Here is a 12,743-nt window from a genome sequence, read left to right as displayed (position 1 = left end):
GCTACTCCCTTGGATTGGCTATTAGTAGGTTGCTCCCACCACCACTGCTATTACTAGGGGCACTAGAGGTTGCAGTAGGGGTTGTGGTAGTGGGAGGTTTGGTGTTTTTCTTTGGACAACTGGCATCAGTTGTCCAATGGCCTTTTACTTTACATAAATAACACCAAGGCTTTTTGATTTGATTTGAAGAGGATTTGGACCCACCACCCCCACCAGAGTGTTTTTGTGGGCCTGATGAAGACTCATTTTTAGATTTGTCCCCACCCTTGTCAGAAGACGTACCATCCTTCTTCTTGCCATCCTTGTCACCCCCTGTATGAACTTTTCTGTTCACTCTTGTTCTGACCCATTTGTCTGCCTTCTTTCCCAATTCTTGGGGAGAGGTCAGATCTGAGTCCACTAGATATTGGTGTAACAAGTCAGACACACAGTTATTCAGAATATGCTCTCTCAGAATAAGATTATACAGGCTTTCATAGTCAGAAACTTTACTGCCATGTAACCACCCCTCCAAGGCCTTCACTGAACAGTCAACAAAGTCTATCCAGTCTTGTGAGGACTCTTTTCTGGAGTCTCTGAACTTAATCCTGTATTATTCAGTGATTAAGCCAAATCCATCCAAGACTGCATCCTTCAAAACTGCAAAATTATTGGCATCACTTTCTCTAACAGTAAGGAGCCTATCCCTACCCTTTCCATTGAAAGATAGCCATAGGATAGCAGCCCACTGCCTTTGAGGGACCCCCTGTACCATACAGGCCCTCTCAAGTGCAGCAAACCACTTATTAATGTCATCCCCCTCCTTGTAAAGGGGAACTATCTTGTGCAGATTCCTGGAATCATGCTCTCTCACGGGATTGCTATCAGGAATACTGCTGCTGCCACCATGGGGTCCAAACCCCAACCTCTGTCTCTCCTTCTCCAGGTCTAGGGATTCCCTGTCTAGAGCCAACTGTTGCTATTTAAGCCTCAGCCTGGTCTCTTCCACTCTCAACTTTTTGAGCTCCCTTTCTAACATGTTGTCTTCAGGGTGGGTGGGTTGGGAATGTTTAGACACTGAGGATATATTGAAACCAACAGAGGGAGACCTGTCCCTAACAGTGTTCACTCTAACAACCTGGCCTCCAGGAACACAAGCATCCCTACTATGATGAGAGCTTCTATTACTACCAGCATTGCTAGGTGGTCTGCTAAGGGGCAGATTTGGAAGAGAACCCTGTTCACCTCCCTCAAGGGGCTCCCCTGAGTCAGAGTGTGAGCTATCTACTAACTTCTAAGATGAAGTGCCACCTAGGGACTTATCATTCTCAATGAGCATGTTAAACAGAAATTCTCTAGTAGGGTTCTTTCCTACCACTAAACCTCTATCAATGCAGAGACTCCTTAGGCTCTTAAAGTTAAGATTGTCATAAGTAGCATTGACCATTTTAAGAGAAGATCCTACATCAGACATGATAGAAGAAGGTTTAGAGACAGTTAGAAGAGAGAAAAAGTTTCAGGACTTTTTAAAGAATAGAAAAAAAACGTTTTCAAACTTTTTGAAACTAGGAGTAATTTTCAGCACTTAGCAGAAAGTGTAAGAGAAGAAAAGCAAAACTTTTTGGTTAGGTGTACATACACTGAACTTGTTTTGTATATTATTCTCTTCTGAAAAGTAAAAAATGACAAAGTGGTAAGTAGTTACAAGTACTTATCCCACCGCTGAACAACCAATGTAGGAGGCTGGCCTGACTTGTAGTGGGTACCAGAGGTACTTACACTTTGTGCCAGGTCCAGTTATCCCTTATTAGTGTATAAGAGGTGTTTCTAGCATCTTAGGCTGATAGAAGGTAGCTATAGCAGAGCAGCTTAGGCTGAACTAGGAGACATGCAAAGCTCCCACTATACCACTGGTGTCATATGCACAATATCATAAGAAAACACAATACACAGATATACTAAAAATAAAGGTACTTTATTTTTATGACAATATGCCAAAAGTATCTCAGTGAGTACCCTCAGTATGAGAATGCCAAATATACACAAGATATATGTACATAATACCAAAAATATGCAGTAATAGCAAAAGGAAGTAATGCAAGCAGTGTAAAGTTACAATAGATTGCAATAGGAGCACATAGGTATAGGGGCAATACAAACCATATACTCCAAAAGTGGAATGCGAACCACGAATGGACCCCAAACCTATGTAAGCTTGTAGAGGGTCGCTGGGACTGTAAGAAAACAGTGAAGGTTAGAAAAATAGCCCACCCCAAGACCCTGTAAGGTAGGTGTAAAGTGCACCTACAACCTCCAGAGAGCACAGAAGTCATGATGGGGGGATTCTGCAAGGAAAACCAACACCAGCAATGCAACAACAATGGATTTCCGGACCGGAGTACCTGTAAGACAAGGGGACCAAGTCCAAGAGTCGCGACAGTGTCGAGAGTGGGCAGGAGCCCAGGAAATGCCAGCTGAGGGTGCAAGGAAGCTGCCACCGGATGGAAGAAGTTTGGTGTTTTGCAAGAACAAAGAGGACTAGGAACTTCCTTTTGGAGGATGGATGTCCCACATCGTGAAGAAGCTTGCAGAGGTGTTCCCACGCAGAAAGACCGCAAACAAGCTTTGCTAGCTGCAAGGGTCGCGGTTAGGGTTTTTGGATGATGCTGTGGCCCAGGAGGGACCAGGATGTCGCCACTTGGATGAGGAGACAGAGGGGGCGCCCAGCAAGTCAGGGAGCCCTCACAGAAGCAGGCAGCACCCGCAGAAGTACCAGATCAGGCACTTAGAAGAGGAGTGAACCGAAGTCCACCCGAAGTCAAAAAAGGGAATCCCACGACGCCGGAGGACAACTCAGAATGTTGTGCACTGCAGGTTAGAGTGTCTGGGACCCAGGCCTGGATGTGCATGAAGGAAATCCTGGAAGAGTGCACAGGAGACGGAGCAGCTGCAAATCACGCGATAGCCAGCAATGCAGTCTAGCGTGGGGAGGCAAGGACTTACCTCCACCAAACTTGGACTGAAGGGTCACTGGACTGTGAGAGTCACTTGGACAGAGTTGCTGAGTTCCAGGGACCACATTCGTCATGCTGAGAGAGGACCCAGAGGACCGGTGATGCAGTCTTTTGTTGCCTGCGGTTGCAGGGGGAAGATTCCGTCGACCCACGGGAGATTTCTTCAGAGCTCCTGGTGCAAGAATGAGGCAGGCTACCCCCAGAGCATGCACCACCAGGAAACAGGCGAGAAAGCCAGCAGGATGAAGCGATACAAGGTTGCAGTAGTCGACTTTGCTACTTTGTTGCGGTTTGCAGGCGAACTGAGCAGTCAGCGGTCGATCCTTTGGCAGAAGGTGAAGAGGGAGATGCAGAGAAACTCTGGTGAGCTCTTGCATTCGGTATCTGAAGAATTCCCCAAAGCATAGCCAGAAAAGGAGGTTTGGCTACCTAGGAAGGAGGATAGGCTAGTAAGAAAGGTAAGAAAAGTAAGAGCCTATCAGAAGGAGTCTCTGACATCACCTGCTGGCACTGGCCACTCAGGGCAGTCCAGTGTGCCAGCAACACCTCTGTTTTCAAGATGGCAGAGGCTGGGGCACACTGGAGGAGCTCTGGGCACCTCCCCTGGGAGGTGCAGGTCAGGGAAGTGGACACTCCCCTTGCCTTTGTCCAGTTTCGCGCCAGAGCAGGGCTGGGGGATCCCTAAACCGGTGTAGACTTACTTATGCAGAGATGGGCAGCATCTGTGCCCATCAAAGCATTTCCAGAGGGTGGGGGAGGTTACTCCTCCCCAGCCATCACACTTATTTCCAAAGTGAGAGGGTGTCACATCCTCTCTCAGAGGAAATTCTTTGTTCTGCCTTCCTGGGCCAGGGCTGCCTGGGCCCCAGGAGGGCAGAAACCTGTCCGAGGGGTTGGCAGCAGCTGCAGTGGAGACCCCGGAAAGAGGGTTTGGCAGTACCCGGGTTCTGTGCTAGAGACCCAGGGGATCATGGAATTGTCTCCCCAATGCCAGAATGGCATTGGGGTGACAATTCCATGATCTTAGACATGTTACATGACCATGTTCGGAGTTACCATTGTGACGCTATACATAGGTAGTGACCTATGTATAGTGCACACGTGTAATGGTGTCCCCGCACTCACAAAGTCCGGGGAATTTGCCCTGAACAATGTGGGGGCACCTTAGCTAGTGCCAGGGTGCCCACACACTAAGTAACTTTGCACCCAAATTTCACCATGTGAAGGTTAGACATATAGGTGACATATAAGTTACTTAAGTGCAGTGGTAAATGGCTGTGAAATAACGTGGACGTTATTTCACTCAGGCTGCACTGGCAGGCCTGTGTAAGAATTGTCAGATCTCCCTATGGGTGGCAAAAGAAATGCTGCAGCCCATAGGGATCTCCTGGAACCCCAATACCCTGGGTACCTCAGTACCATATACTAGGGAATTATATGGGTGTTCCAGTATGCCAATGTGAATTGGTGAAATTGGTAACTAGCCTGTTAGTGACAATTTGGAAATCAGAGAGAGCATAACCACTGAGGTTCTGGTTAGCAGAGCCTCAGTGAGACAGTTAGTCATCACACAGGGAACACATACAGGGCACACACTTATGAGCACTGGGGCCCTGCCTGGCAGGGTCCCAGTGACACATAGACTAAAACAACATATATACAGTGAAATATGGGGGTAACATGCCAGGCAAGATGGTACTTTCCTACACCTACAATGAGGGGAAAACAAATTTGTCTGTTTTTACCTCACCAGGGCTTATAAAACTATTTTTATAAGGTCCATGCTTATAGTTACATGGCACCCAGCCCTAGGGGCACAAATGGGAACACCTTAGGGGTCATTTATATGTAAAAATAAGGTAGTTTAAGACTTTGGAACTACTTTTAATTCCAAAGTCGAATTTGCATATAACTTTAATTTGAAAGCAGCCAGCAAGGCAGGCCTGCCTTTAAAATGGCACTGGGAACCTCAGCGACTACCTATGCTGGGTCCCTAAACCTACATGCCCTATCATATACTAGGGACTTGTAGGTAGGTTGACTTAGCCAATTATAATTAGCCTAATTTGCATACTGATTTTACAAAGAGCACAAGCCCTGGGACTGGTTAGCAGTACCCAGGGCACCATCAGAGTCAGGAAAACACCAGCGAAAAGAGGAAAATGGGGGCAAAAAGTTAGGGGGCCTCTGCAATCAGCCCTGTTCTCTCACACAAGTCCCCCCCAGCCCACACGCCCGGGAGACTCAGCCCAACCCTGGGAGAGCCTTCCTGGCTTGTCAGGCAAGGAAGACTGTGAAGAGAACAGGCTGTCCCTTTGCAGGGCCTACTCTGCCTTACATCCTCCTGCCATGGTCACTCCCTCTGGGTAGTGAACCCATCCCAACAGTGAAAGGACCCATCTCAAACTGAAACTTCCCTCTAGGGGGGTTTTCCTCCTCTCTCTCTGCCAACTTGGGTAGTGAGGTGCCCACCTCCCCTACTCCTAACTTTGCTAGTGCAACACCTAGCTTACCCAAAGAGGTCACCCAACAGGGTCAGGGGGCCTACTTTGCTTTTGGCCCTGGGGTCTGCCTCCCCGGCCAAGTACAGTGCTGCCAGTACCCAGAACCACACCCTAAGCTCTCCACTGACAGGTGGCTGAGCTGCTTTAGGGGCAACTGTGGGGTCCTGGCACCCCGCTTGCTGTCTAGAGTGGGAGGCTACCACCTCCTTTGGCAGACACCGTCCTTCCACTCTCCCTTCTGTCAGTGCAGGGGCAACACCCTGCATCTGGACAGCTGCCTGACTACCCAGGACTTCCTTGGGGTCAGGTGAGGCCTCACCAGTGCCAACTCTGGGCTCCCCCCTACTGGGGCAGAAGGCCTTTGGCTCCATGGAACTCTTTCAGAGTGGTCCACCCTTCTTTTTCTTCTTTCCTTTCCTTGGGGACCCCTGTCTCCTAACTGCAGGGACTGACTCCCCAGGGCTTTGGGTTGGGGGAGGCACCCTGGGCAACTGCCCCATCTGGGACCAGACTCACCTCTGGGAGGTCATCGCCCAGGATACAATCTAGGGAGAGTTCAGCACTGACTACCACCCTAAACCATCCAAGGATACCCTCCCTCTCTAGGGGCACTATGGCTACAGGTTTGGAGGTGACCTCCCCTGTGGCTATCCTGACTTTCCTGGTCTCTCCTGGGACATACATGTCTAGGGTCACTAACCTGTCACTCACTATAGTGTGACTGGCACAGGTGTCTCTCAAGCCAGTGGTAGGGATCCCATTCTCCTGAATGGGGTGAAAGTGCCTATTCCCACCGTCAGGGATCACCAGCTTACCATCTGGTCCAGTCACCCAGCCCAATGCTAGGAGGACTCAATCATCTGAGGAGTCCTCCTCCATGGCTACACTGGACAGCACAGTGCTAACCACCTTCTTTGGACAGGATGCATCTCCTCTGAAGTGACTTGTCTGCTGACAGTCAAAGTGAGCCTTACTGTCCAAGAGCTTTTTTAACTCTGGGCCTCCCTGTCTCTGCTTGTCAGAGTGGGAGTGGGATTTACTCTCCTCCTTCGTAGGGTTCTGGGGTACAGAAGGAGTCTCTGTGGTGGGCTTATCACCTCCCTCCTTAGAACGATGGATTAAACCCTGATCTGTGACTGGGGTGAGTGTTTGCATTGTCAGCACTCCATCCATCATCCTTTTGTGTTACTAATGTTGCCCTAAGTGGGAAGGGTATGCCCAGACGTGGGTCCCTTGCTCACTGTGCCACTGGAATCAAGTTAGCCTGGCTGAAGAAGGGTGATACCCTGAAACCGGTCCCAGGATGCTTGTTTCTGGTCCAGGGAGGACCTGGCCTGGCAGTTCGGGCTGGACTGTTCCCACGAGGAACAGGGTCAAGACTGATTTGCATATGGCTAGGTCCGAACTGGGTTGTCATGGTGAGCAAAAGAACAATGGATTAAACCCAGATCTGTGACTGGGGGTGAGTGTTTGCATTGTCAGCACTCCGTCCATCATCCTTTTGTGTTACTAATGTTGCCCTAAGTGGGAAGGGTATGCCCAGACGTGGGTCCCTTGCTCACTTTGCCACTGGAATCAAGCTAGCCTGGCTGAAAAAGGGTGATACCCTGAAACTGGTCCCAGGATGCTTGTTTCCGGACCAGGGAGGACCTGGCCTGGCAGTTCGGGCTGGACTGTTCCCATGAGGAACAAGGTCAAGACTGATTTGCATATGGCTAGGTCCGAACTGGGGTGGCATGGTGAGCAAAAGAACGATGGATTAAAACCAGATCTGTGACTGGGGGTGAGTGTTTGCATTGCCAGCACTCCGTCCATCATCCTTTTGTGTTACTAATCCTCCCCTGTGGCTATCCTGACTTTCTTGGTCTCTCCTGGGACATACATGTCTGGGGTCACTAACCTGTCACTCACTATAGTGTGACTGGCACAGGTGTCTCTTAGGCCAGTGGTAGGGGTCCCATTCACCTGAATGGGATGAAAGTGCCTATTCCCACCCTCAGGGATCACCACCCTAGTTCTCAAACACTCATCAGCTGCCTCCCCTAGCTCTCTAGGGTTGGTCAGTTTAGAGTCCACTTGATGCTGGCATAACCTTTCTTGGATACATTTGGTCAAGATGTGCTCTCTCATGATCAGATTGTATAACCCCTCATAAGTGTTTACTATCATGAATCCAGCCCTCTAGTGCCTTAAGTGAGGTGTCTACAAAGTCAGCCCAAGACTGGGTACTGACCTTCTGGGTGTCCCTGAACTTCATCCTATACTGCTCTGGGGTCAGACCAAACTTCTTGGTTAAGCACCTCTTCATACTAGGGTATGGATATGCCTCCTCCCCACTGAAGGTCAGAAGCCTATACCTCCCTGAGTTGGGGACCAACTCCCATAAAATTGAACCCCAGTATTGAGGCCTAACCCTTCTCATTTGGAGTTCCCTCTCAAAGGCCTCCAACCACTTGTCTATGTCATCCCCCTCTACATAAGAAGGAACCACCCCCTTGGGTAATCTGGGGCAAACCCCCCACCCATGGACACCTCAGCTTCTCTGTCGCTGCCACCATCGTTTTTGTCTTTCTTTGCCCACTTTTTCGCTTCTCAGGCCAGCTTCTGTGCTTCCAAAGCTATAAATGCTAGCTGGGCCTCCAGCTCTCTTTCCCTGAGGGACAGGCTCTCTCCTTCTGAAGGGACCCCCTTCCCCCAACTAGCTTTGGGTATGACCCTGGTAACTGTGTACAGTGAGGACTTGTCTTCCTCCTCCTCACTTAGGCTCAGATGCCCTCCCTCCCCTGAGTGGTTGGAGCTAGCATCCTCCCCTACCTCTTCCTCCTCTGGAGCTTCCTCTGAAACTACTTCTTGGGCCTCAGCCCATGCTGTCAGGGATTTAATCAGGACATGCTTCCTGAGGTCAGTGGTTGCAGGCAACCCTCTTTCAGTACACAACCCCCTAAGCTGGACTACTGTCAGTGTGGGTAGGCTACCCAGATCAAGCTCCATGGTTCCCTAGTTTTGTGTCAACAAAAACGTTTTGCAAAAATTGGAATCAAGAATTTAGAAAAATCACAAAAATTCAATAATTGAAATTAATCCAAATTAAAAACAATTTTTGCACTAGGACAATTTAAAGGATTTTAAATGTGTTTTAGTTAAAACTGTAATGTGATACTGAACACAAGTACAGGATCCCACCACTGCGCACCAAAAATGTTGGAAAATGGGTTATTGATAATGGCATGTAAGTACCTAACCTCCACTTAGGTCCAGTTAGGTCTCAGTAAATTAAACCCAGCTGAACCCTTGGTAGCTTGGCAACGAGCGACAAGGCTTAATTTAGGAGACAGAGTGTAAAGCATTCAAATATCACAAAACAGTAATTAAATAAAACACAGGCAACAGTTTACAAATCCAAAACCAATTTATAAAAATAGATTATATTTTTATCTTTAAAATGACACAAAAACGAATAAAATCGGATAAGGGGAACCGGAGATGTGAATTTTTAAAGGATTATTGTTTTCTAGCACCTAGAAACAAAAAGTGCCAATCTGGTCATCTGGTCGCACCTCGACCGGGGCAAAGTCAGAGTTTAAGGCCGATTGCAATGGAGCCCGGCTCGGCTACAGCCCATGTGAGCCCCGGTCAAAAGTTTATCTTCGTACTTAGGCGTTATTCTGAAGATTTTCTTCAGTGGGACAAACCTGCCAGTCCAATCCGACCTCCTGGAACTCTTCTGCACATACACATCGCGGGAGCCCTCGGTGGAGGTTTTTACCTTCGGACTTAGTCGTTTTTTCGAGGTGAAAATCCTTCAACCAGGGTAAACCTAGATCTTGATCTGATGTCCTTGGAGCCCTCCTTGGATACGATGGCTGGGAGGTCCCGGTCAACTTCCTACATTTGTACTTAGGCCCTCATTACACCCTGGCGGTCGGTGTTAAAGCAGCGGTAATACCGCCAACAGGCCGGTGGAAAAAAGAAATGGGATTACGACCATGGCGGAAACTGCCAACATAGACAGCCACTTTAACACTCCGAACGCCACGGCGGTACAAACAAACAGCGCGGCGGACATCGCCAACAGACAGGCAGTAGACAATGTACCACCCACCCTATCACAACACGGCTATCCGCCACCTTTTCCGGGGCGGAACCAACGCGAATAAAAACACAGCAGAAACAGTACACAGAAGGGAAAACACTCCCCCCCCCACCATGAGGAACCAGGATGCCATGGAGCCCGAACTGCAGATCCTGCCGGCGATGGTCTTCCTGCTCCTCTATCAGGAGCTCCAATGATGGTGGCGACGACCACAGTGAGTACTGCACCTACAACACAGGGAAGAGGGGAGGGAAAAGAGAGTGACACCAGTGGAGGCCCATCCTTTATGGTGGAGGGGCCACGCCCCCCCACATTTTTTCCCCCCCATGAAGAGTGTCTGTTAGGCTGAACAAAGGTCAGCCTGACAGACACTCTTCATGTTCAGGTCAGGCAGCCAGGAGCAGATATGCGCGATTTGCACAGACTCCTGGCTGCCTGAGCTGAACTTTGCTGGGCTGAGGAGATCACAGCTCCTATGGGCGTGACCTCCTTGGCCCAGCAAAGGTGCCTCGAGGCCCTCCCCTGGGTGACCAGGAAAGCGCCACCAATTGACACTCTCCCTGGGCGCTTCAGTTTAAGCCCTGAAGTGCCCAGGGCGAGTGTCACTCAGTGACACTTCGTCACAGAGTGGGGTGGGGTCAGCAGTCTCACTGACCCCATCCCACTCTGATGAGGCTGGGACTGCTGCCTTCCCTCATTGGCTGACCTAAGGTCAGCCAATGAGGGAAGGCAGCAGTCCCAACCCTCCTGGGACCTGGAGGCCGAACGTAAGTGTGTGTGTGTGTATATGTGTGTGATGTTTCAAATTGAATGTTTGGTGCGTGCGTGCATGTTTGAATGTATGAATGTTGTTAATGGATGTGCGTGCGTGCGTGAAAGAATGAGTGTGTGTGATGTTTTAAAATGAATGTTTGGTGCATGCGTGCATGTCTGAATGGTATGAGTGTTGTTAATGGATGTGCGTACGTGCGTGCATGTCTGTGTGTGAAAGAATGAGTGTGTGTTTGTGTGTGCCCCGCCCGCCCCTTCCCTCCTAAAGCTGCCGGCCACCACTGAGTGACACACATACAAAACATGCAATACCCCCACCCTCACCCTCACCCACAACACTATACACACAAATACATGCTGCAACATTACATATACACCCCCCCCCCCCCCGGAGGAACGCAAGGACAAAAGGAAATTATTGTAACAAGTGTAATCAATAAAAATCCATTAGTCAAAAGTAAAAATCCAGTATATACAAATATGTACACCAACTACACAAGTCCGGATAGTGCACCAATCATTGTCCGTGGACCACTGGGCCAAAATGCATGGGCGAGGCCCACACATGATACCTGACTCCAAACGGAGAGAACACTGGAGGGGCCTCACATAGAAAATACACAGGCAAATCGGGGGAGGGAGGTGGCACCTCAGCCTGATGAACGCACAACGCCACTGCTCCACTAGGGGGCTCCATGCCCATTGATGTATCCTGGGGAGTGCAAAGCCACAGTCTCTCAAGTCTTTTCAGTGGGTGGGTTGCCCACTGCTTTATCCTGGGGAGTGCAAAGCCACAGTCTCTAAAGTGGATAACAGCCTCCACTGGTTCTGGAGGGGGCTTGGTGCCCAGAGTGCTTCATCCTGCCAAGGACTGAGGTAGTGGATGTCATTCTCCATTAGTTCTGGAGTGGGCCTGGTGCCCAGAGTGCTTCATCCTGCCAAGGACTGAGGTAGTGGATGCCTTTCTCCACTGGTTCTGGAGGGGGATTTGTGCCCAGAGTGCTTCATCCTGCCAAGGACGGAGGTAGTGGATGTCATTCTCCACTGGTTCTGGAGGGGGCTTGGTGCCCAGAGTGCTTCATCCTGCCAAGGACTGAGGTAGTGGATGCCTTTCTCCACTGGTTCTGGAGGGGGCTTTGTGCCCAGAGTGCTTCATCCTGTCAAGGACTGAGGTAGTGGATGTCATTCTCCACTGGTTCTGGAGGGGGCCTGGTGCTCAGAGTGCTTCATCCTGCCAAGGACTGAGGTAGTGGATGCCTTTCTCCACTGGTTCTGGAGGGGGCTTTGTGCCCAGAGTGCTTCATCCTGCCAAGGACTGAGGTAGTGGATGCCTTTCTCCACTGGTTCTGGAGGGGGCCTGGTGCCTAAAGTGCTCCACATGCAGTGTGGCCGGTACAATTCCCTCACCTGGGTGTGTGTGCCACCAGATTGCCAAGGTACAGGTAGCATGATACCCCATGGAGGCAGCGACATACCCCACACTGCTGCGGCTTCGCATTCCATATGCAGGTGACAACTGTGATGAGAGTGATGCTTCATGGAAGATGCCCAGGGTCTTGGAACTCACCACCAGCCTCAGATGACTGATCACTGGGGATGGTAGCCATGTCTGCTGTGGTGCCACTGGCTGATGATGTCGCGGGGCCGCTGGCGGTACTTGCGGCGGTGGCAGTTGCGGCGGTGGCATTCGCGGCGGTGCTGGCTGTGGGCTCTGTGGCGGCCGTGCTGGCTGCGGGGTCTGTGGCGGCCGTGCTGGCTGCGGGGTCTGTGGCGGCCGTGCTGGCGGCGGGGTCTGTGGCGGCCGTGCTGGCGGCGGGGTCTGTGGCGGCCGTGCTGGCGGCGGGGTCTGTGGCGGCCGTGCTGGCGGCGGGGTCTGTGGCGGCCGTGCTGGCGGCGGGGTCTGTGGCGGCCGTGCTGGCGGCGGGGTCTGTGGCGGCCGTGCTGGCGGCGGGGTCTGTGGCGGCCGTGCTGGCGGCGGGGTCTGTGGCGGCCGTGCTGGCGGCGGGGTCTCTGGCGACGGTGCTGGCGGTGGGGTCTGTGGTGGCAGTGCTGGCTGCGGGGTCTTTGGCGGTGCAGGTGGCGGTGCAGGTGGCAGTGTTCTCCGCCGTACAGGTTGGCGTCGACGTGGACAGAAGGTGTGACACTGGTCCCTCAGTCTGTGCCACCATGCCCTCTCTTGACCTGCCCTTCAGTTTTTGGCCCTTCCCCACCTTTGATGGTGGCGCAGCTGTCTTTCCACTATCCCCTTTCGTTTTCCCTGACCCCTTGGTGGCAGGTGTTTTCGGCTTCTCCCTTCGGGATGTGGGCACCTTTTTCACCTTGGCAGGTGGCAGAAAGTCCTTGCTCTTGCTCCGTGGCACACTGGCAGCCCTGATGGTTGGC

Source organism: Pleurodeles waltl, chromosome 9, assembly GCF_031143425.1.
Source record: "Pleurodeles waltl isolate 20211129_DDA chromosome 9, aPleWal1.hap1.20221129, whole genome shotgun sequence".
NCBI lineage: Eukaryota > Metazoa > Chordata > Amphibia > Caudata > Salamandridae > Pleurodeles > Pleurodeles waltl.
The sequence above is the reverse complement of the archived record's forward strand: the minus strand, read 5'-3'. Positions refer to the sequence as shown.